The sequence below is a fragment of the Hyla sarda genome, chromosome 3 (assembly GCF_029499605.1).
Source record: "Hyla sarda isolate aHylSar1 chromosome 3, aHylSar1.hap1, whole genome shotgun sequence".
NCBI classification, from domain to species: Eukaryota; Metazoa; Chordata; class Amphibia; order Anura; family Hylidae; genus Hyla; species Hyla sarda.
The window spans coordinates 182,450,634-182,478,110 of record NC_079191.1 but is presented as its reverse complement, the minus strand read 5'-3'; the positions used below and the strand labels follow the sequence as shown (position 1 = coordinate 182,478,110).

Sequence of the window (27,477 nt, the reverse complement as noted above, 5' to 3'; positions counted from 1 at the left end):
GGTGATCCAGGAAATCTGTGCCGTAAATGTACGGTGCTGTGCGCTAAGTACTTCTTAGCAGCGCCATACATTTACAGCGCATGTCCTTAAGGGGTTAAATACAAAACCTGATATTTAAGTAAACATATTCATAGGATTCAAAGGCCTAGACATTTAAAGGGGTATTCCAGGCAAAAACTTTTTTTTATATATATCAACTGGCTCCGGAAAGTTAAACAGATTTGCAAATTACTTCTATTAAAAAATCTTAATCCTTCCAATAGTTATTAGCTTCTGAAGTTTTCGTCTAACTGCTCGATGATGATGTCACGTCCCGGGAGCTGTGCATGATGGGAAAATATCCCCATAGGAACTGCACAGCTCCCGGGACATGAGTCATCATTGAGCGGTTAGACAGAAAACAGCAACTCAACTTCAGAAGCTAATAACTATTGGAAGGATTAATATTTTTTTAATAGAAGTAGTTTACAAATCTGTTTAACTTTCCAGAGCCAGTTAATATATAAAAAAAAGTTTTGGCCTGGAATACCCCTTTAAGCCTATAGACTTCTGAGATGTAAGGTGGTTTATGATATTCTGTGGTTACTATACCAGCAGCCCTCTATAGCACTTTATAGCACAGAAATCTTCATTTTCAGGCCCTGGAACTGATACTTTATAGATGCACTGCATTGTTTTCATTGTTTTCAGAGCTGTTATCAATAATTTATTGTGCATGAACTTGTTGCAGGCTTATTTGTACACATAGGGTTATATGAAACATATTTGATTTATTATACATTTCTTTTTTAATATCATTTTATTGCCAGTAATAGTCAATAGCTTGAACATAAACGTACATTACTTCATGCATCTTGGAAGCAAAAGAATTAAGCATGTAAGACTCTAAGGATTTGATGTATATTGTATCATTTTATAATAACATATATTGTATAGTTATTGATAAGTGATAGATTAAAGGGGTTATCCAGGAATAGAAAAACACAACTACTTCCTATGAAAAACCACTCCCCGTCTGTCTCCAGCTTGTGTGTGGTTCTGCAGCTCAGTTCCATTGAAGTGAATAGAGCCAAATTGTAATACCACACCCAACCTGGAGAATGACATGGAGCTGTTTTTGAAAGAAATTAGCTGTGTTTTTCTATTCCTGGATAACCCCCTTAACACTTCCCACAAATGGGCATACAGTTACATCCAGTGGATTTTGCAGACACAGAAAGTATGCCTGTCTCATTTACAGTGTGTGCCAGTTGTGCTATAAAGTCAACATGCTATTGCAATATTCAGAGTCAGGGCCAACTCCTACCACAGCCATTTAACCCAATAGATGCTGTGGTCAAACACTGTGACATATAATAGTCATGCATTAATAATAATATGCCTGCACCGAGCAATTGCCTCCCGGCTATAGAAGAAATCATGGAAAAAATAACAAATTATATTGTTAAAATTTCATGGGGGGGGGGGGGGGGGGGGGGGCGGTGCCATTAAAAATTATCCTTTATTGATATGCATTAAAATTCACCAAGAATTATGTGCATAAATATATCCGCCACCTCAAATAATCAAAAGTATGTAGGATACCACCAAACAACTACCACAGTTATGTGGATTTACTCAATACTAAATATTATTAGCACTTAATGCCTGGGTCAAACCCAAACAAACTACCACAATAAGTGGATTTATTTAATACTTAGTATATTTGCACTTGATGCCTGGGACAAACCCAACGCGTTTCTGCCCCAATATAGGGGCGTCCTCAGGAGTATTACTCAGAGAATATCAAAAAAGTTGTATTATGGTAAATTGCAAAACAAAGTGGCTTAAATCATATATGAGAGGGGCACCCGATACTTGTGCTCTCACTCTCTAAAGACAAAACAGCAGAACTCCGAGCCCACGGTACCTATAAAGAAAATATATACATAATCAATATATCTCCTATAGACCATGATCCCTTAGATGGTACATATTTCTTCAGGTCCCACACTAACTGGTTTTTGCACCTTGCTCCTGGTACCTAAGGAAAAACACACATAATGTGCTGCTTTTTACTTTGTCAAAAGTGCCTGAAAGAAAACCAGCAAGGTGCCACTACTGGGCTACTTACGGTTCTGCTGTTAACAAGAAGTTCCGGTGTAGCGCATACCCGCAGTGGCGGGAAGCGGTCTCCGTATGACTGCTCTCAGCGCTCACTGCCGGATACTTCCGGCGTCTGACGTCATATACCGGAAGCGCTATTGGGCCACGGCAAGAGATAGATTATACTAAATGTAATTTCGGCCAAAAAAACAGGTGACAGCTACCAGGTGGATACAGAAGTAACCACACTGTTATCAGTCACTAAGTGAGTGTTTTTTTTATATAATAAAAGAAAAAATAATTAGGATATAAAGCGTTGCTAGGCAATACAGGACGCCAAGGGTGCCTGGTGCCCCGTGTTATAAGAAGGCACAGGGTCCCTGGATCGAAGTTGCTACCCGTGGCGCCCTAGTAGTTGCCAACAGCAACACTGTATAACAAACTGGTGGCACATATGAGCCCATTCTTCCATGATCCCCTTAAGTTCATAAGGAGCAAGGTTGGGTTCACATATGATGTACATCCACCTCCCTGGATGAGATTCCAGGGAGGTGGATGCAATCTGGGGGAGGTCCCTCCTGGGCCCATCAGTAGGCATTATTCTCTTTTAACCCGTTATTAGACGAGTTCTAATTTTGAGGAATAGAACTATCACGCCATTCGAATCTCGAAGACAGCGTTATCTAACAATTCCATCACTGAGAGGGAGCACATTAAACCGAAGCTGGTCCCAGGCACACCATAAATGGCTAGGTTCACAAGTAACCAAAAAATATATATATAACCCCTGTATAATAGGTTATTTATTGGTTATTCATATTTTTTATATATATATTTTATTTATCTTCTTATCTCCTCTCCCCCAACCTATAAAAGTAATAAACTGGGAAGGAAAATTGCAGGGGCCTAGGGACCCTAGCTTCTCCTATTCTAGCTAGATGATCACCCTACTCCTAGGCGGGTTTAACCGTCCTAAGAAGGACGGGCCCGCTCCCGAACCTCCTACTTGTCCTATTGAACCCTATATTAGCGGTAAGACTAACTTTAGATCCACTAGGATCTCCACTTACTTCCTCACAGTTACCGCACAGGTGGGGACAAGGGGGAGAGGAGAATTCTAATCGAGGGATGCGGACAGGTTGTTGTGGAAACCCGGAGTATTCCCTATGCTTTTCAGGCTTTCATGTATGAACTATTGTTTAAGGCTGCCATAGGCAACCCTTTGCAATTGGGTGCCGATTACATGGGGGGAGGGGACAAAAAATTTGTAAAAAAAAAAAAAATTTTTCAATATATCCCCCACCAATAATAAATTTAACCCTTCCCATTTTTCAAATAAAACACCTTAAAAATAAATAAACATTTTTGTAATTGTACAAACTTTTAAATTATTACATTTCAAATCCTGCATGGCAATTGGTGTAAACGCAAGCAAATTCCAAATGTCAAAATAGCAGATTTTTGGTCAAATCACTATACAGGAAAAGTGATCAAAAAGTTAGGACTTTATAATAAATCCATACACAGCTCCGTAGGTAGAAAAATAAGTTATAGGGGCCAGGACACAGGAAGAACAGAGTTAGTTTTTTTGTTTTCAAGTTTTCATTTTTTTTTAAGCCATAAAATAATAGAAAATTATCCAAGTTTGGTATCATTGGTATCATACTTATCCATTGAATGAAGTTTACATGTCAGTTTTACCATATTGTGAACTCTGAAAAAATTACCCCCCCCCCCCCTTCAAAAAAAAGAAAAATTTAAAAATTGAGCAATTCCATATTTTTTTTAAAAAATTGGCCCTACATATAATTATTTTCTGGCTTTGTAATACATTATATGATAAAATAAAGTACGGAAATAAAAAGTATAAATTGTCCCACAGAAAGTAACCTTATGTTGTCAGTGGAAAAATAAAAAAAAGTTATGGCTCTTAGTTGAAGAAAAAACATAAACAAGAAATCAAAATTTGCCAGGACATGAAGGGGTTAAGTTGACTGTGTTCACAAAATGTATGTGTTTTAGGGATACCCTTATTTTTCAAGATGTCCAATCCACAGTTTTTTACTTTTTGTAAATTTTAAGCTTTTTGGCTTTGTCGATTCTCTTGATTCTATGAAGATATTTGAATAGACACATACTGTACTTGCCTGATTGAACGGCATCTCTTGAACCGGTATTTTCAGAAGAAATCTAATTTGCTCTCAGTTTTAGCAAATAATATCTATTTTTCTAAATTAATTTTAATAAAAACTGAAAATGAGTGAAAGAAAAGGTTACATAAAAGGTAACAGTATTTACCACACACATTGAATGGCACAAATGTTTTTTTTCCATTATCCCTACATAGTAAATCAACAAGTTATTGCAAAATAAAATGAAAGCCCAAAAACAAGCATGACAATGGGAAAATAAAAAACGTATGGCTTTTACATTACAGCAATGCAAAAACAAGAAATGTACTACAGGCCAAAATAAAGGTCTATGCTATCCATTGTCATATAAGCAATAAATGCCACAAAGGCATTTCCAACTGCAGGTTCTTATTTGATTCTATGAATAACAGGACAACTAATACTATATATTTACCATGTGCAACATTATGTAACATAGATGTATGCTGGTTGAAACAGCATATTTGTTTATATCTGTTCATTAACATAACATGATTTTTATATCTTTCCTGTTGCTGATATACATATATACATTATTTTTATTTGTTTTTCCTTTCTTTCAATTTTCATTAAATTGCAAGAGAGGGAGAGCGAGGGGGAGAGGTAGGGAGAGAGAGGGGGGAGAGGTAGAGAGAGAGGGGGAGAGAGGGAGAGAGAGGGAGAGAGAGGGGGGAGAGGGAGAGGTAGAGAGAGGGGGAGAGGGAGGAAGACCGAGAGAGAAAGAGAGAGAGGGAGGGAGGGGGAGAGAGAGAGAGAGAGAGAGAGAGAGAGAGAGAGAGAGAGAGAGAGAGAGGGAGAGAGGGGGAGAGAAAGAGGGAGGGAGAGAGGGGGGGAAGGGAGAGGTAGAGAGACAGAGAGAGGTGGAGAGGGAGGGAAACAGAGAGAAAAAGAGAGAGAGAGGGAGAGAGGGAGAGGGAGAGAGAGGGAGGGAGAGAGAGATTGAGAGAGAGAGGGAGACAGAGAGAGAGATAGAGAGAGAGAGAGAGAGAGGGAGAGGGAGGGAGGGAGAGGGAGAGAGAGAGAGGGAAGAAGAGAGAGAGGGAGGGAGAGAGGGAGGGAGGGAGAGAGGGAGGGAGGGAGAGAGAGAGAGGGAGGGAGAGAGGGAGTGAGAGAGGGAGGGAGAGGGAGGGAGGGAGAGAGAGAGAGAGGGAGAGGGAGGGAGAGAGAGAGAGAGAGAGAGAGAGAGAGAGAGAGAGGGAGGGAGGGAGAGAGAGAGGGAGGGGGAGGGAGGGAGAGGGAGGGGGAGAGGGAGAGAGGGGGAGGGAGGGAGGGAGAGGAAGGGGGAGGGAGGGAGAGGAAGGGAGATGGAGGGAGAGAGGGAGAGGGAGGGAGGGAGGGAGAGAGAGAGAGAGAGAGAGAGAGAGAGAGAGAGAGAGAGGCAGAGAGAGAGAGAGGGGGGATTTCTCTCAGTCTGCTCTACATAGGGTTCTTTTAAAATTACAGATAATGTTAAATATTCAAATCTAGTATGGAAATTAGAACACATACATTGAACATACAATAAAATGAAGTTTACTTTAAACATTTTAACTTTTTTTGTTTCCTTTTTAACACGCTCCACCATCTGTGAAATTACTGAATTAGTGAAAAATGGCTAAACTTGAGCCTCGTAACTTGAAGCAATGCAGTAGCTGAACTTTTCCTTTCTCCCCAGATCCTTAATAAGGTTGTCATTGCTGATCAAGCAGCCGGCAGTGTTCTGCAGACCTCCTGAGAGGTGTAGTATTCTTCATTCATCATCATAGGGCAAATAGTTGAAGCAGTCTGTGTGCTCCAGGGTAACTCTGTCAAGTGTCATACTTACTTGTCTATGATACTTGTCTGTTAGCGTGGCTTGGTTTCTTTGGTGTTCTCACAGAGGGTGCAGAGGAGGCACAGATGAATGTTCTTTTATAGTCAGGGTTGAGTTTTGTTTTGTTTCTTGAAGAACAAGACTTAAGAGAGCTATGATGGTGCCGAGTCTACTTCCAGTGAAATGGCGCGTTCTTTTAAGATCATAACTTTGCATATTTCATGAGCATACATATTAATGACTTGAAGATGTAACAGAAAGGTTGTCTACCTCCTTCAGATAAAATGTCATCTAAATTAAATTTCAAAACACAAAAGACTGAGCAACATCTCTATGTCCACTGCATGGCCGACTAAACAGTCAGTCTCAGTCAAAAATGGAATTTGAATAATCTATTCATAGAGAAATGTTAAAGCAGATTTTACTTATCTCCAGCAAATGGAAATCCAGTAGAATGCAATTTAGGATAATGCCAACAGCCTCACCTCAAACATTAGCTCTGCTACTTTCATTTACTGCATATTAGAGAGGTACAGGGATATAAACTTATTGCTTGACACAAAATGAGTCTGTCCTAAAAGGGCATATGGACACAGGTTGCCTCCATGACACAACCACTAAAAGCAGCCAGCTACCATTTCCATAAGAGGGCAAACTGGGGTTTTGTTTCACAAGAGTTGTAATTCTCTGTAGAGTACAGTGGTCCCTCAAGTTACAATATTAATTGGTTCCAGGACCACCATTGTATGTTGAAACCATTGTATGTTGAGACCATAACTCTATGGAAACCTGGTAATTGGTTCTGAAGCCACCAAAATGTCATCCAAAAAATAGGAAAAAGTGAGGATTAAAGATAAATAAGTAGATAACTAATATAGATAAAGCAAATCCTTACACATAAAAGTAAGAAAGATCTGCAGGGAGCTGTAAATCACTGTCTATTTCAGTGCTTCACAACTGGGGTGCCTCCAGCTGTTGGAAAACTACAACTCCCAGCATGCCCGGACAGCCATCGGCTGTCCGGGCATGCTGGGAGTTGTAGTTTTGCAACAGCTGGAGGCAACCTCTTTGGGAAACACTGGTCTATGTAGAGGACAGAAGAGTCTTCTGGGTCCTGTACAGAACACGCAATGTCCTAAAAAAAGGGAAATGGAGCCGCCCTCACCTGATGCCCAAAGGAGCAGCTAACCCTGGCACAGGTAAAGAGTACAGAACATGTAATACCTCCCTATACTGTAGGGGGCGCTACCAGACACTAGTCAGTGCATGCACTTTATGAATACACAGGTTTTACCAGTAAAATATCCATTCTGATTGGTCAGTTCTTCCAGACATTGACATGTTTTGCAGATCTGGACTGTCTGTAGCATTGTACGTTGAGTCTGGTTACAATGGTCCAGAAAAGACCATTGTATGTTGAAACTATTGTATGTTGAGGCCATTGTAAGTTTAGGGATCACTGTATAAGGAGTCTTTCAAATAAAATTTTAGCTGTACACCAGGAAAATACAGTACACCGTAATACCATCAAAAAGATAGTCTAATATCCACTGTGGTAAGACCATAGTAGGCAATAAATCAAACATAGTCTACTACAGTTGGTCTGTGTTATGCCAGGATACACTTTATTTGAAACTATGCTTTTCTATACTTTTCAAATAAAATGTATAGCGTTTTAAATCAGACCAAATGTAGTTACAAGTAGACTTGGGTTGGTTAAAGCCTATGGCAACAATGCAGAGATTTGGAAATATAGATCAGAATACTTTCTAGATGATATTCCTACATGTACTAGTAGCGTAATGCCCAACTGTGATGTGAATACTAGTGTTGCTCACGAATATTCGCAATTCGAATATTATTCGCGAATATTGCATATTCGCGAATTCACGAATTTCGCGAATATAGCGCTATATATTCGTAATTACGAATATTTGTTTTTTTTTTCTTCACAGTACACATCACAGTGATCATCCCTCTCTGCTTCCAGCTTGTGTGGTGTAAAGAAGGCTGTAATACTACTGTGTGAGACTGGCGTGCGAAAATTTGCATATGCGAAAATTAACATATGCAAATTTTCGCATATGCAAATTTTCACGTATACTAATTTTGTATATGCTAATATTCACATATGTTAATTTTCGCATACACGCATTTTCGCATATGCGAAAATAAAACGAGAATATAACGAATATGCGAATATTCGCGAATATATGACGAATATTCGTCCATATATTCGCGAATATTCGCGAATTCGAATATGGTCTATGCTGCTCAACACTAGTGAATACCCCCTAAAAAGTGTATAAAAGGTTGAGGTTTTCATCCCAATCTTTAACAAATGTAAGTATCTGAATTACACATATGTACTGTATGGACCAAATGTTGTCACAAGTAGACTAGGGTTGGTTTAATAAACCTCTCCAGACATGCTGTGGTATATGTCATGGTAATATAACCTGCACCGGAGGTCTACAGCCTAAACGTGATGTGAATGCCCCTTAAAAGGGTTGCCCAGTGGAAACAGTTAATTTACAAAATTGCCTACAAAACACTTTAACTCACCTTTTGCCCCACCTCTGCCAGTGATTGGCAAGTGGCATTGTCAGTTCCTCCAGCTGTAGATGCTACGCTCTGCAGCTCGGGGGAAAGCTGTGTCCTCGGTTGTGGATGGGACGCTTGATACCAGAGCAATGAAGAAGTGGCAGTTAAAGTGTTTATTTTTTTTGGTCAGCCTGAGGATAATAATAAATTAACTGTTTCCACTGGATAACCCCTTTAAGAAGTACATAAAATGTTGAGGTTTTCCTCTTGATAACTGCATGGGGAAGATTTTTCTCAGGTTGCAATGCAGCCGAGACCTGACATCACTAGTCAGCTGATGACAGGAAAACTGTTAGCATCAATGGGTGGAGCGATCGCTTGGTGGGAGAGAGATCAATCTGCAACTAATGCAACAGCTGTAGGCACCCTGATTGAAAACCACAGGTATTTTGAATGGATGCAGCTCATTTATGTTTCAATGGGTGGGGTGGCTAATGTGTGGAAGGGATGAAAATTTAATTATGGGATTTGTAGGCAAAGAAGTAAACTCAAACAGGAAATACCAATTCGCAACCGTGGGCCTTTGCCTACGCCGGCAGTGTTGAGTGGGGCAGCAGTGGCAACTGTGGGCCTTTGCCTACGCGGGCAGTGTTGAGTGGGGCAGGGATTTCATCCCTTTCTATGCATAGGGTTCATAATCACATTGAATCTGCAACATTTTCCACATGTAACTCTTGCAGTTTTGCTGCATATTCATGAGAGATCTGCATGAACATATTCTGAAGCTTGTGGAATCTCCTAAATGGGGTGTATTTAATGTGAGTGCCTAGGGCAGCACGAGCTGTAAATATGGCCCTGCTTATTGATGACATGGTCTTGTTCCTCTGCCTACCATATTTTATGTTAGATTATTCTCTCGCTGACTGAAGTTATCTCGCATTGGCACAGTCTGCAGAACCTGACGACATGTTTTGCATACCAATTTCTTTACATTGAGCAGTGCAGCAAACACAATATTAAGCAGATATATTATATGCAGACTGGTTGTTGTTGTTTTATTTTTTTTATAATTTCTCACTTACAAAGTTAACATTGTAATTATGTTTTATTAAACTGGCTACAAAATAAAGGACAAGCTTTAAATGTGTCAATTTCTCCCAAACATGGCTGGTAATATTATGCAGTGAATCTTACTAGCACTATTGTATTTCCATTTTGATTTACTGCCTGTACCATTGAAAAGCTGCAATATTCCTGTTTATGTCAAATGTTTGCTTATTGTGTGATATCCATTACCAGGAATGAACAGATTGTGTGATATGTATTGACCAATCTGCTAGTAAAGAATTGGTCAACCATTGGTAGAGGTATCAGAGTCTTCATGCATTGCACACATAGGTCCCTTAATGACACTCTACAGTATTCTTCAGAGAGCTGTACTATTCACATTTTAATGCTACCATAATAATTCCCATTTTTATTATGTTTGTATAAATGTACTATATAAAAGCCAAACAAACTCTAGATATATAGTGATTTTCAGGACTCAGGTAAATAGTTTTTAAACTTTGTTCAGAGTGTGCCACAGCACCAAAGAAAATTTGACAACAAAATTCCCAAGGACGCCAAGGGGGGGAATTACTAAGTGTTTTTTAAGCAGCCATCACAGTTTATTTATAATTAGCAATTAGCACTCTGCGGGCTTTCTGGGTAAGAAGTATGCAAGGTATTCATATCACACCACCATGTAAGGTAGCGTGCCCTCTGATCAGTTCTGGCTCTGGTTACAAAGTCAAGTCAGCCAAGCCAGAACACCCTGCTCTGTACTGACGAGGGGCAAACACCCCGAAACAGCTGTCTGCAGATGGGTTCTCTTCCCTTCTGGGTAGATCTCTGACTTGGCATTAATCCCAATCAGCTTCTGAGACTTTATAACCAGAGCCAGAGCTGATCAGAGGGCACGCTACCTTATATGGTGGTGTGATGAGAAACTTACTTTTCGTACTTCTTATATATATATATATATATATATATATATATAGATGATGACAGCTAGTTTTTAGATCACTTTTTTGTCACTTCACCAATTATTATTATTTTAGGGACAGCTTTCTAAGGGGATTTTTATGGCATGGGCCTTTGGGCCCAGGGTTTTGGATATTGACAGCACCAAAGAAACACAAGCAGAGCAAGTATAGTACATATAGTGACCAGTTTATAAATACATTGCCTAGATGAATACTACATTGTCACATGTCATAGTTTATCCATATAAAACAATTCAGTGCCCATATAGAGCTAGATAATATTTATAATAGTGTTATACTTTATCGGCATATAGCTTAACAGTGTCCACATAGTGAAAAATGGTGCATAGAGTACCATATTTTGACAAAATTTTGCCGTACTGTTCCTACAGACTGCCATACTGTGCCTATATAAAGCCAAATTGTAAACACAATGATGAACAGTGCCCAGTTATAGTTTATAGTGCCATACTTTGTTCACATAAGAATATATGCATAGTTCCTAGCTAAACAGTGCACAAAATGCTAGACCTCTGCCCAAATAGTGGATCTAATCCTCAAATAGTGGCCCAGATTTATCAATCTGTTGGAGACAAAAACTGAAGTAATATGCACATAGCAACCAATCACAGCACAGCTTTCATATCTTACCAAGCTCTAAGAAAAAGGAAATCTAAGCTATGGGCAAATGAAACCAGCCTGCAACAGTGTGAAACAGAATTATGAATCTGCAACAGAATGATGAACAGTTTCAATAACACCAAATAAAGCTAGTAATGTCTTATTGACAGTATAAGCTTTACTACAGAGGTTTTGTTTTGGAGTAGTTCCCTCAGTTGTTGGGGCCTTTAAGAGATTATCCAGCATTTTTGGACCCCCGTCAGAATGGTGCTCAAATTTCCTCTCTGCATTCTCTATGGGAGTCTTGGAGACAGCCAAGTAAAGAGCTTGTACTTTTCCTGTGCACCCATGGGGAATGCATGATGGGGGCATTTCGATCCTGCTCCATACACAATAAGATTCAAGAGCTGTTCCAGAGATCGTGGGGGTTCCAGTGATCAGACCCACTGCGATCAGACACTTATTCCCTATACTGTGAATAGGAGATATGTTTTAAAATGCTGGCGTACTCCTTTAAGGAGTTGTCAGGTGCTGCTACAGCATCCAGGGCTGTTCTGAATCTAGGACATTTGGGAAGTATGCTCTTTGTATTTCAATAACAACAAGAATCATATATGATCATCTGAACATCTCACATCATATTGAGCACCATAACCCACAGAGCACCTATAATGGTGTCATGCCTATTTACATTACTATAACAACCAGTCTGAATACAGTGATCCCTCAACCTACGATGGTAGTTAGTTCCAAATGAACCATCGTTACTTGAATCCATCATATGTTGAGGGATCCATGCAATAGTAATATAGATTCAGGGCTGGCATTAGGGCGGGGCAAACCAGGCAATTGCCTAGGGCCCCCATCCCCCAGGGAGCCCCCTGCTGGCTGCTCAGCATAGGCATGCACACAAGGTGTGCCAAGTGTGCCTGGGCACACCCTAATCATGCCCAAAGGAGGGGGGATCAGCAGCCGCCACTGAGCAGTCCACAGGGGGCCCCCATCACATTCTGGACCTCCCTGTGTCCCAAAAGATCTTTACTGCACCTAATGTGGGGAGCTATAGTGAACCTAATGTGAGTGAACTGTACTGCACCTAATGTGGGGGAACTATACTGCATCTAAGGTGGGGGAACTATACTGCACCTAATGTGGGGAAACTATACTGCACCTAATGTGGGAAAACTATACTGCACCTAATGTGGGGGAACTGTACTGCACCTAATGTGGGGAATTATACTGCACCTAATTTGGGGAACTATACTGCACCTAATGTGGGGAGCTATACTGATCCTAATGTGGGGGAACTTTACTGCACCTAATGTGGGGGAACTGTACTGCACCTAATGTGGTGGAACTTTACTGCACCTAATGTGGGGGAACTGTACTGCACCTAATGTGGGTGAACTGTACTGCACCTAATGTGGGGGAACTGTACTGCACCTAATGTAGGGGAACTGTACTGCACCTAATGTGGGGGAACTGTACTGCACCTAATGTGGGGGAACTGTACTGCACCTAATGTGGGAGAACTAAACTGCACTTAATGTGGGGGAACTGTACTGCACCTAATGTGGGGGAACTACAAACTAATGTGGGGGAACTATACTGCCAACCTGATATGGGGGAACTATACTGCCAACCTAACATGAGGGAACTGTACTGCACCTAATGTGGGGGAATTATACTGCACCTAATGTGGTGGAACTATACTGCACCTAATGTGGGGGAACTGAACTGCATCTAATGTGGGGGAACTGTACTGCACCAAATGTGGGGGAACTGTACTGCACCAAATGTGGGGGAACTGTACTGCACCAAATGTGGGGGAACTGTACTGCACCTAATGTGGGGGGAACTGTACTGCACCTAATGTGGGGGAACTGTACTGCACCTAATGTGGGGGAACTGTACTGCACCTAATGTGGGGGAACTGTACTGCACCTAATGTGGAGGAACTATACTGCACCTAATGTGGGGGAACTGTATTGCACTTAATGTGGGGGAACTGTACTGCACCTAATGTGGGGGAACTGTACTGCACCTAATGTGGGGGAACTACAACCTAATATGGGGGAACTATACTGCCAACCTAATGTGGGGGAACTATACTGCCAACCGAATGTGAGGGAACTACAACCTAATGTGGGGGAACTATACTGACAACCTAATCTTGGAAAGCTATACTGGCAACCTAATGTGGGGGAACTATACAGCCAACCTAATGTGGGGGAACTATACAAAAATATAAAATTGTACTATTCTGATCCCTATAGCTCTTTTATTTTTCTGTTTATAGGGATGTAGTTTTTATCGGTACCATTTTAGTTTTGATGGGACTTTTCAATTACTTTTTACATATTTTTTATGGTATTTGAAGTGACCAAAAATGTGCAAATCTGGTTAGTGCACTATTACGACTTCTGGGGCCCCTCTTTTGATTTTGCCTAGGGCCACGCTAAAACCGGCACTGTATAAAATGTTATACTCACGTGTCCCCGCCGCTCCGGACCGTCACCGCTGCCCTGGATCATCGCTCTCCATCACCGTCATCATGTTGCTGCTATTGGGTGACGGGAAGACGTGCGCGGCGACGTGATGATGACGAAGGAGAGCGACGGCTATGCAGCGAAGCTTGAAGAGGACAGTCTGAAGCAGCGGGGACAGGTGAGTGACACTCACCAGAGCACACGGGGCACATTAAACAGCTATCCGGCAGCAGCTGAAGCAGTCTGCGCTGCGGAATAGCAATTTATGCGATGGCCCTGACATACAAAAGCATTGCATGTTGATGCAGCCTTCAACATGAGAGGCCATCTTATGTTGAAATTATCATATGTTGGGGCTATCGTAGGTCAGGGGATCACTGTACTTCTGAGGTGCAGTTGAATAGGTTATGCAAAGTCTGAAAATCATAGTAAAATCGCCATGACATGCTTTTTGCCTTACAACCTTCCTGAAGTGGAATATATATCAAATTGGAACTTATATACAGGGTGGGCCATTTATATGGATACACCTTAATAAAATGGGAATGGTTGGTGATATTAACTTCCTGTTTGTGGCACATTAGTATATGTGAGGGGGTAAACTTTTCAAGATGGGTGGTAACCATGCCATGCCATTTTGAAGTTAGCCATTTTGAATCCAACTTTTGTTTTTCCAATAGGAAGAGGGTCATGTGACACATCAAACTTATTGGGAATTTCACAAGAAAAACAATGATGTGCTTGGTTTATTCGTAACTTTATTCGTTCATTAGTTATTTACAAGTTTCCGACCACTTATAAAATGTGTTCAATGTGCTGCCCATTGTGTTGGATTGTCAATGCAACCCTCTTCTCCCACTCTTCACACACTAATAGCAACACCGCAGGAGAAATGCTAGCACAAGCTTCCAGTATCCGTAGTTTCAGCTGCTGCACATCTCATATCTTCACAGCATAGACAATTGCCTTCAGATGACCCCAAAGATAAAAGTCTAAGGGGGTCAGATCGGGAGACCTTGGGGGCCATTCAACTGGCCCACCACGACCAATCCACTTTCCAGGAAGCTGTTCATCTAGGAATGCTCGGACCTGACACCCATAATGTGGTGGTGCACCATCTTGCTGGAAAAACTCAGGGAACGTGCCAGCTTCAGTGCATAAAGAGGGAAACACATCATCATGTAGCAATTTCGCATATCCAGTGGCCTTGAGGTCTCCATTGATGAAGAATGGCCCCACTATCTTTGTACCCCATACACAACACCATACCATCAATTTTTGTGTTCCAACAGTCTTGGAGGGATCTATCCAATGTGGGTTAGTGTCAGACAAATAGCGGGGGTTTTGTTTGTTAACTTCACCATTCACATAAAAGTTTGCCTCATCACTGAACAAAATCTTTTGCGTAAACTGAGGGTCCTGTTCCAATTTTTGTTTTGCCCATTCTGCAGCACCTGAAACTAGGTCTGCAAGGTCTCCCGATCTGACCCCCTTAGACTTTTATCTTTGGGGTCATCTGAAGGCAATTGTCTATGCTGTGAAGATATGAGATGTGCAGCAGCTGAAACTACGGATACTGGAAGCCTGTGCTAGCATTTCTCCTGCGGTGTTGCTATCAGTGTGTGAAGAGTGGGAGAAGAGGGTTGCATTGACAATCCAACACAATGGGAAGCACATTGAACACATTTTATAAGTGGTCAGAAACCTGTAAATAACTCATGAAAGAATAAGGTTATGTTAAAACCAAGCACATCATTGTTTTTCTTGTGAAATTCCCAATAAGTTTGTGCCACATGACCCTCTTCCTATTGAAAAAACAAAAGTTGGATTCCAAATGGCCGACTTCAAAATGGCCGCCATGGTCACCACCCATCTTGAAAAGTTTCCCCCCTCACATATACTAATGTGCCACAAACAGGAAGTTAATATCACCAACCATTCCCATTTTATAAAGGTGAATCCATACAAATGGCCCACCCTGTACTTTAACCGAGAGCCAATAACTCAACCCTTGCAGAGTTCAACTTTGCAGACCATTTAAAGGGTTTTGCCCACAAATGAAAGTTATGGTGGCCCGGCCATCCTCAGCTTGCTGATCCGCCACCGAAAACATCAATTTGCGCCCAGCCCCGTGAGCTACAATGTTTATGTAATTTTTATAGTCACAATAACAGCATATCTCTTGGTGTACATCCTATTAATGTGAATAAGAGTAACGCAAATTGTATAACACAGCCGAAGCGGCTGTTGTCAATGCCAGATCATCTCTACTGGCCACAAATAGGCTGGAGATGGCCAGATGTCAATTTCTTTAATTAGTAGGGAAACTTCTTCAAGCTTTATTTAAAGGGGTAAGGGAACTATTAGATCGGCAGACTAGTGCCCAGTACAAGCCAAGTAGAGCCTAATACATGGCTAGACTATCACGCTGGCAGGGCTATATGAACAATTTCTGGATCATTTGTGCAGCCCCTTACTTCCAATATTATCAGCCACACATCATGTAATACAAAGGGAAATGTGCGGCTGATGAAGGGATTTTTTTAAATAAACTTTAAGGATGCGATCAGCCGACTTAAGGGCTGAACATTGAGCCTTTCAGCAGGTTATCACCCCATAAAGCACAACCCCAAGGTCTTATTAAGGGGGGGGGGGGGCATTCAAGCATTTTTACTGCCTCATTGATGTATTAATAGACCAGTACAATCCCAAAAGCTGAGGGTCCCAGAGGCAGGTCATGCACTTGCCAGGTATTAATGGCATATCTTGTAGCTATGTCATACATTCCTAAAATGGGAATAATCATATAAATCGCTCAGGAAAACTATAACACATTAGTAAGAATCCCATATCCATGTCTTGTTTTTATACAAACCTGTAACCAAATAAACATGAATGCTTTCTATTCAATAACTGCAACAAATATATTAGCTTATTATTGTGCATACAAATAACCTCTTATGCTGAAATGGGTTGTAAGTTAACAAAAAAAATCTAATGTCCCAGCTGTTATTCATGGAAAAAAAGATGTATTGTGGTAAATTCAACACGATTACAAGAAAGCAATTTACTTGTGATATAATGTAAAGAAACTGTTGTTAAAACACCCCAAGGGAAATAAAGGGATTAATGACAAGTCCCCGTACTAATGGTATTTATGCCAGTCTATTAAACGGACTGTAAGGTGCACATCTAGGTTATTGTCACCAGTGAATTAATATTACATTTACAAACTGACTGTACACAGGATAAATGAATAAACCAAGAGCCTAATGTACTGCAAACTCCTTGTCCCCTTGCAGTATTTTCACTCATTGTGAACATTGACTTGTTGGTCATTCCCCATTGATGTATCATGCACAGAAGTGAAGTGTATGTCAACTGTCTTTTCCAGGTAATGGCTACTAATGTCCACTGCACATTTCATCACTCTTACACTCTTTTATTTAAATTAAAGGTTTGTTTTCCATCATGGAAGGACTTGTCTATTCATATACTCTATTAGACAAGATGGCTGTCAGAGGAATCCTTTACCTGGGATTCCCCAATCAGAGTGGAAAAGCTACTCTTGTTTTGACAACCATTCATTGAATGGATAATGGTAACACCACATTTGCAGGTGCTGGCAGCTTAAAGGGGTACTCCACCTCTAGACATCTTATCCCCTATCCAAAGGATAGGGGATAAGATGTCTGATTGCGGGGGTTCCGTCGCTGGGGACCCCCACAATCTCCCTGCTGCACCCGGCATTTGTTTAGAGCATTGGGTGCCAGGCAGAGGCTTGTGACGTCACGGCCACGCCCCCTCAATGCAAGTCTATGGGAGGGGCGTGTCTTCCGTGACGTCAAGAGCCTCCGCCAGTCATCCGGCATGGAGCAAAGTTTGCTTCCTGCACGGATGTCTGGGGTGCCGCAGCCGAGATCGCAGGGGGTCCCCAGCGGCAGGACACCCGCCGATCAGACATGTTGTCCCCTATTTATTCATAGTATGTTACTAAATAATGTTACTAAATAAAGTAGCATACTGTATGAAAAAGTGATCTAACAAAGACAACCCTTGTCCACACATCTTATTACGGCATATGAACACCAAAGTCTCTAAAAGCTGTCTGTCTGGCAGACCTAAGCCATCATGTGCTAGATGATCGACCATCTATATGAACGTCTGAATGTAGGGGTATGTTCACACGTTTAATTGCAGTTATTGAATACAAAGTCAGGAACAGATAATAAATACCTATAAGGGAAAGACTGAGAATTTTGGTCTTGTCAAATCCATCCATTGCAATTAAAGACCGGAATGTGTAAACACACCATAATAATACATTTGTAGCATTCGTGAAGCCTGGCTTGATAAACTGGACCTATGCTTACAATCTGAATGAGGTTATCTTTAACAATCCTATTAACAGAGATAAAGCGCAAGCAGTAATGATCAATAATACAATGAGTTAACTGCAACAAACTGAATTCTTAGAACAGAATTGGATGTAGAACTGGGTAAATAATATTTAGACTAAAAAACATATTGGTTTAAAGGGAACCTGTTACCAGTTTCATCCTGCCCTATGAAACTGGTGACAGGTTCCCTATACCTAAATAGGAAGTGACCCATCTATGGGGGAACTCTGCTGCCAACACCTACTATAGGGGAACTCTTCTGTCTACACCGAATGTGAGGGAACTCTGCTGCCTACACATAATGTTAGGGAACTCTGCTGCCTACACCTAATGTTAGGGAACTCTGCTGCCTACACATAATGTTAGGTAACTCTGCTGCCTACACCCACTATGGGGGAGCTCTGCTGCCTACGCCCACTATGGGGGAACTCTGCTGCATACACCTGCTATGGGGGAACTCTGCTGCCTACACCTAATGTGAGGGAACTCTGCTGCCTACACCTAACGTGAGAGACTATCTACTATGTTCCTGCCTAGCTAATATGGGGACAAACTACCAAACTAATAGGAGGGCTACCTACATAGGGCTTTTTCATACAGGCGGCAGCTATCTAGGGATTTACCTACAGGGGGCATGACTGCATACCTGGGGGACATTAATTACCTGGGGGCATGATCTACTAGGGGCCACTAACTCCTGGGGACATTACCTACCTGTAACTTCTGTAAGAAACACCTTATTTTCTGTCTGCTAACACAAAATACTCTGCACCTCCCAAGACTTCCACCACTGGGTGGAAGGGGGTGCTGGCTACCTACTTAACTAACTCCCTGGCTACCTAACTTGTGACCAGTGTGACCAGTGGCAGAGCATCGCAGGGGTCCCTTGCTTTTTTTGGTCCAGGTCCTGAGTGTTGTCAGTCTGCCCCTGTTCCAGGATAATAGCTAACAGAGTGGCACAGTATAATTGGCTATGAGTCAGGCAGGAAAAAAGCGGGTGCTCAGCCAGCCCAAACCTTGACCACAGGCGATCCAAATCCATATATATATATATATATATATATATATATATATATATATATATAAATATAATCACACACCATACTGTACTATAAGATGGAGTCAAATACACTGGATTAACATGTTAAAATGTGATTTATTTTTCAGTACACTGTTTGTGCAAATAATACATTATTAATGAATGTCTATTATTGGTACTGAAGCATAGCAGAGCTTCCCTGCATTTCATTAAATGGATTTGGTGATTTTGCCAGAATTAATGGAATCCTCTATACTGAGCAGATTGTGATGCACTCTTATTTAAAAAAAAAAAAAAAAAGAAAGAACAGGGAGTTTGGTGACAGACGGTATAGCCTCCACAGATCCTTGATCTCAACACAGACAGAAGCAGAGTCAGCAGAAGAATTGTGGCAAGTTCTCAGAGATGCTTGGAAGAACCTACTGTACCAGATGATAGCCTTATAAAACTGCACAAGTGAACTGAAGGCTAGTGACATCTTATTATTAATTTCATTTTTTCTTATTTTTCGTTAAAAAAAATGTTTAACTTTGCATTACAGAGTTTCAGCTTGATCCTGTTAGAAGATGCAAAAATGGTTAATTATATAGAGTATATTCTACTGTATTAATCTATCTATCTATCTAGTAGATTGTAGAAAATGGGCAGCACAAACAAAGCGTGTCAGTGGTGCAAGCTGGATGACTTGGTTAAAAGTCCAGTAAATTCCATAAAGAGAGACAGCAGCACTCCAATGTCGGTGAAAAAAATATGAGTGGCTTTATTCAACCAAACATCAAGGATAGCGACGTTTCAACCGTCTCAGACGGCCATTGTCAAGTGCTGCTGTCTCTCTTTGTGGTATCTATCTTTCACCTCGTTCATCAGCTATGGAAATATCAACCCAGTAACGCCCTTCACAGTGTCAAACGTGAGCAGCAGGTCACAGCAAAAATAGGAGTACCGTATTTATCGGGGTATACCACGCACCGGCCTATAACACGCACCCTCATTTTACCAAGGATATTTGGGTAAAAAAAGTTTTTTACCCAAATATCCATGATAAAATGAGGGTGCGTGTGTGCGCGTGTATACCCCGATATACCCCCAGGAAAGGCAGGGGGAGAGAGGCCGTCGCTGCCCGCTTCTCTCCCCCTGCCTTTCCTGGGGTCTAGAGCGCTGCTGTCGGCCCTTTTCACCCCCTGGTTATCGGCGCCGCTGCCCGTCCTGTCCCCCTGACTATCGGTGCTGGCGCCGATAGCCAGGGGGAGAGAAGCGGCGCCGACAGCCAGGGGGAGAGAAGGGGCAGCGGCCCCCAATGCCGGCGCTGCTGCCCCGTTGCCTCCCCCCATCCCCGGTGGCATAATTACCTGAGTCCGGTCCGCGCTGCTCCAGGCCTCCGTCGTGCGTCCCCAGCATCGTTGCTATGCACGGCGCGGCGCTCTGACGTCATGCGCCGCGCCGTTCAGCGCATAGCAATGACGCCGGGGACACACGACGGAGGCCTGGAGCAGCGCGGACCGGAGTCAGGTAATTATGCCACCGGGGATGGGGGGAGGCAACGGGGCAGCGGCGCCGGCAATGGGTGCCCCTGCCCCTTCTCTCCCCCTGGCTGTCGGCGCCGCTTCTCTCTCCCTGGCTATCGGCGCCGGCACCGATAGTCAGGGGGACAGAACGGGCAGCGGCGCCGATAACCAGGGGGTGAAAAGGGCCGACAGCAGCGCTCTAGACTCCAGGAAAGGCAGGGGGAGAGAAGCGGGCAGCGACGGCCTCTCTCCCCCTGCCTTTCCTGGGGGTGTATCGGCGTATAACACGCACACAGACTTTAGGCAAAAAATTTTAGCCTAAAAAGTGCGTGTTATACGCCGATAAATACGATAATTCTTTAAGGGCGAAATATTTATAAAATATTGTGACTAACATGCCTAGCAAGGCTAGGTTGACACTACAGAATTTTCTGTGCAGCAGAATCTCTTTGCTGTCAATGGGATTCCGATGCATAGTTTTTCTTTACAGAGCTTACACCAGTAAAATTCTGCTGCCCAAAGTAGGATTTTGCATAGGAAAGTCAGATCTTGCATTAACATAGGTACACAGTGGATATAAAAAGTCTACACACCCCTGTCATAATGCTAGGTTCTTGCAATGTTAATGAGTGAGACAAAGATAAATCATGTCAGTATTTTTTTTCACCTTTAACGTGACCTATAACATGAACAAGTCAATTGCAAAACAAACTGAACCTGGTTGCATAAATGTGTACATCCCTAAACCAGCACTCCATAGTACAAAAAAGTTAAATTTATTCCATCAAGATAGAGAAAAACAGCAGCGACGTTTCAATCCTCTCCAGGATCTTTCTCAAGCTTGATGGGATAAAGTTAACTTTTTTGTACTATGGAGTGCTGCACTGAATTGCATTTTTATATATACATTGATATATATATATATATATATATATATATATATATATATATCAATCTCAATATATATAGTTTTTTTTTTTTTAGTTTAACCAATTGCTGCATTTCTGTGGGCCTATGTAAAGCAAAAAGTACTAGATTTTACAATATAAAAATAGCAGTCATACAGTTAACCCAATAATACTACTAAATAATAGTGTTGAGCACGAATATTTGAAAAACCGTATTTATCGGCGTATAACACGCACTTTTTGGGCTAAAATTTTTAGCCTAAAGTCTATGTGCGTGTTATACGCCGATACACCCCCAGGAAAGGCAGGGGGAGAGAGGCCGTCGCTGCCCGCTTCTCTCCCCCTGCCTTTCCTGGGGTCTAGAGCGCTGCTGCCCGTTCTGTCTCCCTGACTATCGGTGCCGGCGCCGATAGCCAGGGAGAGAGAAGCGGCGCCGACAGCCAGGGGGAGAGAAGGGGCAGCGGCACCCATTGCCGGCGCCGCTGCCCCGTTGCCTCCCCCCATCCCTGGTGGCATAATTACCTGAGTCGGGTCCGCGCTGCTCCAGGCCTCCATCGCGCATCCCCGGCGTCGTTGCTATGCGCTGAACGGCGCGGCGCATGACGTCAGAGCGCCGCGCCGTGCATAGCAACGACGCTGGGGACGCACGACGGAGGCCTGGAGCAGCGCGGACCCGACTCAGGTAATTATGCCACCGGGGATGGGGGGAGGCAACGGGGCAGCGGCGCCGGCAATGGGTGCCGCTGCCCCTTCTCTCCCCCTGGCTGTCGGCGCCGCTTCTCTCCCCCTGGCTATCGGCGCCAGCACCGATAGTCAGGGGGACAGAACGGGCAGCGGCGCCGATAACCAGGGGGTGAAAAGGGCCGACAGCAGCGCTCTAGACCCCAGGAAAGGCAGGGGGAGAGAAGCGGGCAGCGACGGCCTCTCTCCCCCTGCCTTTCCTGGGGGTATATCGGGGTATACCCGCGCACACACGCACCCTCATTTTATCATGGATATTTGGGTAAAAAACTTTTTTTACCCAAATATCCTTGGTAAAATGAGGGTGCGTGTTATAGGCCGGTGCGTGGTATACCCCGATAAATACGGTACTAATTTTTTATGTGAATATCGGCACTTCACGATTTTGTGAATATTTACAATATATCGTTATATATTCGTAATGACGAATATTAGTTTTTTTTTTCTTTTTTTCTTCGCAGTACACATCACCAGAATAATATGTACTGTGTAAAAAAAAAAAGTGATCATCCCTCCCTGCTTACAGCTTGTGGTCCAAAGAAGGCTCCAATATTATTTACTGTGTGAGTCAGTATGGAGCGCAAATATTTTGTATATGTGAATATGCCAATATTGGCACTTCCAGAGGACACTGATCCCTCCCTTCTTTTAGCTTTAGATAGGGTAGGTTAGTTTAGCAGATAGGTTCTAGTGTAGGGTATCGTGTTAGTTTGTTGAAAGATATAACCGCACATGCGCACTATACGAATTTCATTCCGATTTTCGCATGGAAAAAAAAGTGAACAAACATAGCGAATTTCATGAACATAGGACGAATATTCGTCCATATATTCGCGAAATATCGCGAATTCGAATATGGCCCCTGACGCTCATCACTACTAAACAAGAAGCAAATATTATCACTGTTCTTATGAGTGACATCATCAGCACTTGCTTGTCTAGGGACAGAGGTTATAATTTGCTTTCAGTGTAGGCTGCAGGTCTGTTGCTGCTCAAGATTGCCCTCATTATAATCTGCCCGTGCTCATGCCGCCCTCTTCCATCGCTAGATGGTGCCACCTGAGGCGAGTCACTAAACTTGCCTCATGACAGCATTGTGACTGCTTACACAGCTGCTTACCCCTCATCTTTGCTTTCTGTCACTGCCCTATCTGTGGCCCATGGAAACAGCATATTGTTGTTAAGTAAGATTGATCTGACACTGCATCTTCTCAGGGGTGAAATATCCACCCCAGCTGGGGTCCCCAGTCCCTACATTCACAGGACACCCCTGTTTTGTCACCTTTCTCTGTCAATTACATTAACAGTCTTACAATAAATTTTTATAGGATTAAAGATGTATGCAGTGATCTGGGCTATTTCCTTCCCTGCATGTGAATACGTTTATTAGCCCAGTCACTGCCTAAATTAAGTCATTTACATATGCAAAGAGGGCGGTGGATGAAACAAAAACATACGTTTTTGACATAAGTTTTCCAGTATCTTTCCAGTTTTTTTTTTTTTTACAAAATTAAGTTTAACTACCATGGGCTGCTATTTATAATCAACTGGCAGAAAGGAATTTAAACTGTCTTAGGCACCATGACCTGGGTACAACTGCCAACCCTGCCTTCCTATAGCTACAATGCATTGAGGTAGATTTTTAGTGATGGAAGCCTTAAAGGAGTACTCCGGTGCACACTTTTTTCATGTTATCCCGTCTGGGCTGCAAAATAAAAGAAAACACACTTTATCTTACCTGCCAATGAGCCCCCGGAGCTCCGGAACAGGTGTTCGGTCCCCGGGCTGTATTCTTCTTACTTCCGGTTAGCCCGGCACGTCACACGGAGCTTCAGCCTATCACTGGCCGAGGCGGGACATCGCTGCGGCCAGTGATAGGCTGAAGCTCCGTGTGACGTGCCGGGCTAACAGGAAGTAAGAAGAATACAGCCCGGGGACCGAACACCTGTACCGGAGTGTACCGGAGCTCCGGGGGCTCATTGGCAGGTAAGATAAAGTGTGTTTTCTTTTATTTTGCAGCCCGGACGGGATAACATGAAAAAAGTGTGCACCGGAGTACTCCTTTAAAGGTTTCTCTAAAGTTTACTACCCCTTTCAACAGTTATGGAGTTTAAAACTTACTTACCCCACTAAAACCATTGTTTGACATGTTTATGTGCCATGTCTGAATTCAATTAGGTGTAATTCCCATAAATAGTTTTCCATTGTACCGCTTGTAATTTTAGTCATAAGAGATATGAATGTAAGGTAACACTACAATCCTTAAATTAATGAAGGTATCGTAAAGCTGCAGTATGTTTCTTGAGGTATTCCATAATAACGAGAAGGTATTTAAAAGCCCCAATGCTAAATTTATAATAGAGACCACTAACTATTTCACAACATTTATAGCACTAGCCAAGCAGTCTGATCATATAATTCAAAAGGGTCCTTTGGGCATCCTTAGCCTTGAAGGTACCTATCATAAAAAACATTACAATCACAAAGAATATAAGCCATACTATATATTTCTATTTCCACAATCCCACACAAATCCTACCACATTTGTACCCTGCGCCAAGGCTAATATTGAGTGCATATGAGTACAAGTTTAGGCGATATACTCCTGAGATCTATATGTATTAATATGGATCAGACCGCTCACAAGCTGAGGAAATGATCAGGAGACCTGTACATTCCCAGCTTTAGAATTCATATGTCTCTATCCCTGTGAAATAGATCTAATAAAGCATACATGTAATATTCTTGAGAAGCCCTTCTTTCTGTACTCAGCTGAATTATTTCTCCTCATTCGTATATTGTTTTTAGTGAATGGCTCCATAGGGGGTATGAAGAACCAATTTGTAATGTTTTGGATTTTGCTACCTTAGTTGTATCGAAAACATAAATGATACTACAGTTTCCAACTCTCGGAGTCCCAAAGCTTTTGTTCCTTTAGAGATCAATACAGGAATACAAGCTAATGAAACTATAGTACCCACAATTCCCCTACCATGCAGCATAGGAATGAATCATTTTATGTCAAGCTCAGCATTTCCACTATGGAAACATTACTGCTAATGAAATGATAAAAAAAAAACTAAGCATAATGAGTTCTAGTTCTAATTGTACTAAATCAAATAAAAAACCTGCATATAATAATATGAAAAATAATACGAACCAACAATACAAAGATTACATTGTAGATTTGGCAGCTGCTGAATTTCTACAAGGTGAACTATGTTACAATTTAATGAACCTGATTTACTAAGAGTAGGTTGTGTAGGTTTCTTTGTGGGTATTAATTCCCTACAATTTTTTCCCCACGGTATTTACTAAGATTTCCCTACATTTTGCACTTTTCCCTACATTTTGCTTACACATGCTCTGATCTGTCTGGTTTTCCTCAGCTCAAATCCACCACATTTTCTGAGGAAACCTTAGTAAATATGTTGTTTTTTTGTGAGTTTGTCAGGTTTTTTCAATTCTGGCGCAAATATTGGCGCAGACAAAATTTCTGGTGCAATGCACAAGAATCTGGCACACAACCCGACAAAACCCGACATGTCGGGTTTGCAATAGTAAATGAGGGCAATGGGGGGTATTTATCAAAGGATTTATGTGTTGTTTTTTTCACGTAAGTTTGGGGCAATACTTTGGCGCAGTGTCTTTTTGTGCCAAAGTTTGGCGCATCTTCTCTAGAGATGAGCGAACTTACAGTAAATTTGATTCGTCACGAACTTCTCGGCTCGGCAGTTGATGACTTATCCTGCGTAAATTAGTTCAGCTTTCAGGTGCTCCGGTGGGCTGGAAACGGTGGATACAGTCCTAGGAAAGAGTCTCCTAGGACTGTATCCACCTTTTCCATCCCACCGGAGCACCTGAAAGCTGAACTACTTTATGCAGGATAAGTCAGCGACCGCCGAGCCGAGAAGTTCGTGACGAATTGAATTTACTGTAAGTTCGCTCATCTCTAATCTTCTCCACTATCATTTTTACAACTTTCTCAAAATAACACGGTCCTGTGTGTGATTTTAACTTTAGTCAGTAATTCATCATTTGCGCCAATCGATCTTTGGCGCAAATCCCTTTTTTTGGCGCAAATCCCCGCCAAGAAATTTTGCACATGGAAAACACACTAAGGCTGGGTTCACACTACGTTTTGTCCCATACGGGAGCGCATACAGCAGGAGGGAGCTAAAACCTCGCGCTCCCGTATGTGACCGTATGCGCTCCCGTATGCCATTCACTTCAATGAGCCGACCGGAGTGAAACGTTCGGTCCGGTCGGCTCATTTTTGCACCGTATGCGCTTTTACAACCGGACCTAAAACCGTGGTCAACCACGGTTTTAGGTCCGGTTGTAAAAGCGCATACGGCGCAAAAATGAGCCGACCGGACCGAACGTTTCACTCCGGTCGGCTCATTGAAGTGAATGGCATACGGGAGCGCATACGGTTACATACGGGAGCGCGAGCTTTTAGCTCCCTCCTGCCGTATGCGCTCCCGTATGGGACAAAACGTAGTGTGAACCCACCCTTAGCAATGTCAGAAAATGTAAAGGCGTCAAAATACATTAAAAAGGGCTGCTCAATACTATCCTGCGACATAGTTGTCTCTGAGGAACCTTCACCCTCTGTTGAGCCAGCATTGGACATGGCCGCACAGGTTCAGGAAAGGTAAGCACTAAAGCAGTGGTCTCCAACCTGTGGACCTCCAGATGTTGCAAAACTACAACTCCCAGCATGCCCGGACTGTCCGGGCATGCTGGGAATTGTAGTTTTGCAACATCTGGAGGTCCGCAGGTTGAAGACCACTGCACTAAAGTAACAAAAAAAAAAAAAACTACCCAAGTTGAAAATAAAATCCATTTCACATGGTGACTATAAACCCCGCAAAAGAAAGTACCTCATGTCGCTTGCTGATATACTACAGGAGGGGCTCCAAAATGGCTGCTCTACAGGGTAAAATACGTGTCCTCTGTGGCGGTAAGTTCTGTGTAAAAGGCGCTGTGAACAGCTGATGTCAACATTTCAGCCAAAATTACTAACAACTTGCACCAAATGATAAATTTGGTCCATGTCCACGTAAACCAAAGTGAAAAAAAAAAGGGGTAAAAGGAAACTGTCAACAGGCAAAATTGATAAATACCCCCCAATGTGTCTATTTTATGATCC

At 42.4% G+C, this 27,477-nt stretch overlaps 1 protein-coding gene across 11 annotated transcripts in view; it reads right to left on the bottom strand.

Moving 5' to 3' along the window:
* Positions 1–27,477, bottom strand: part of DLGAP2 (DLG associated protein 2) — a 1,068,027-nt gene that overhangs the window by 367,312 nt on the left and 673,238 nt on the right. Inside the window, exon 1 of one of the 11 annotated variants that reach the window (XM_056565696.1) lies at positions 27,209–27,472. The exons of 9 other annotated variants lie outside the window; for them this stretch is intronic. The gene's annotated coding sequence lies outside the window, so the exon portion shown is untranslated. Of the gene's footprint in view, positions 1–8,613; positions 8,633–27,208; positions 27,473–27,477 lie in introns of those variants that run through there. One more of the 11 variants, XM_056565698.1, reaches the window with a different exon arrangement.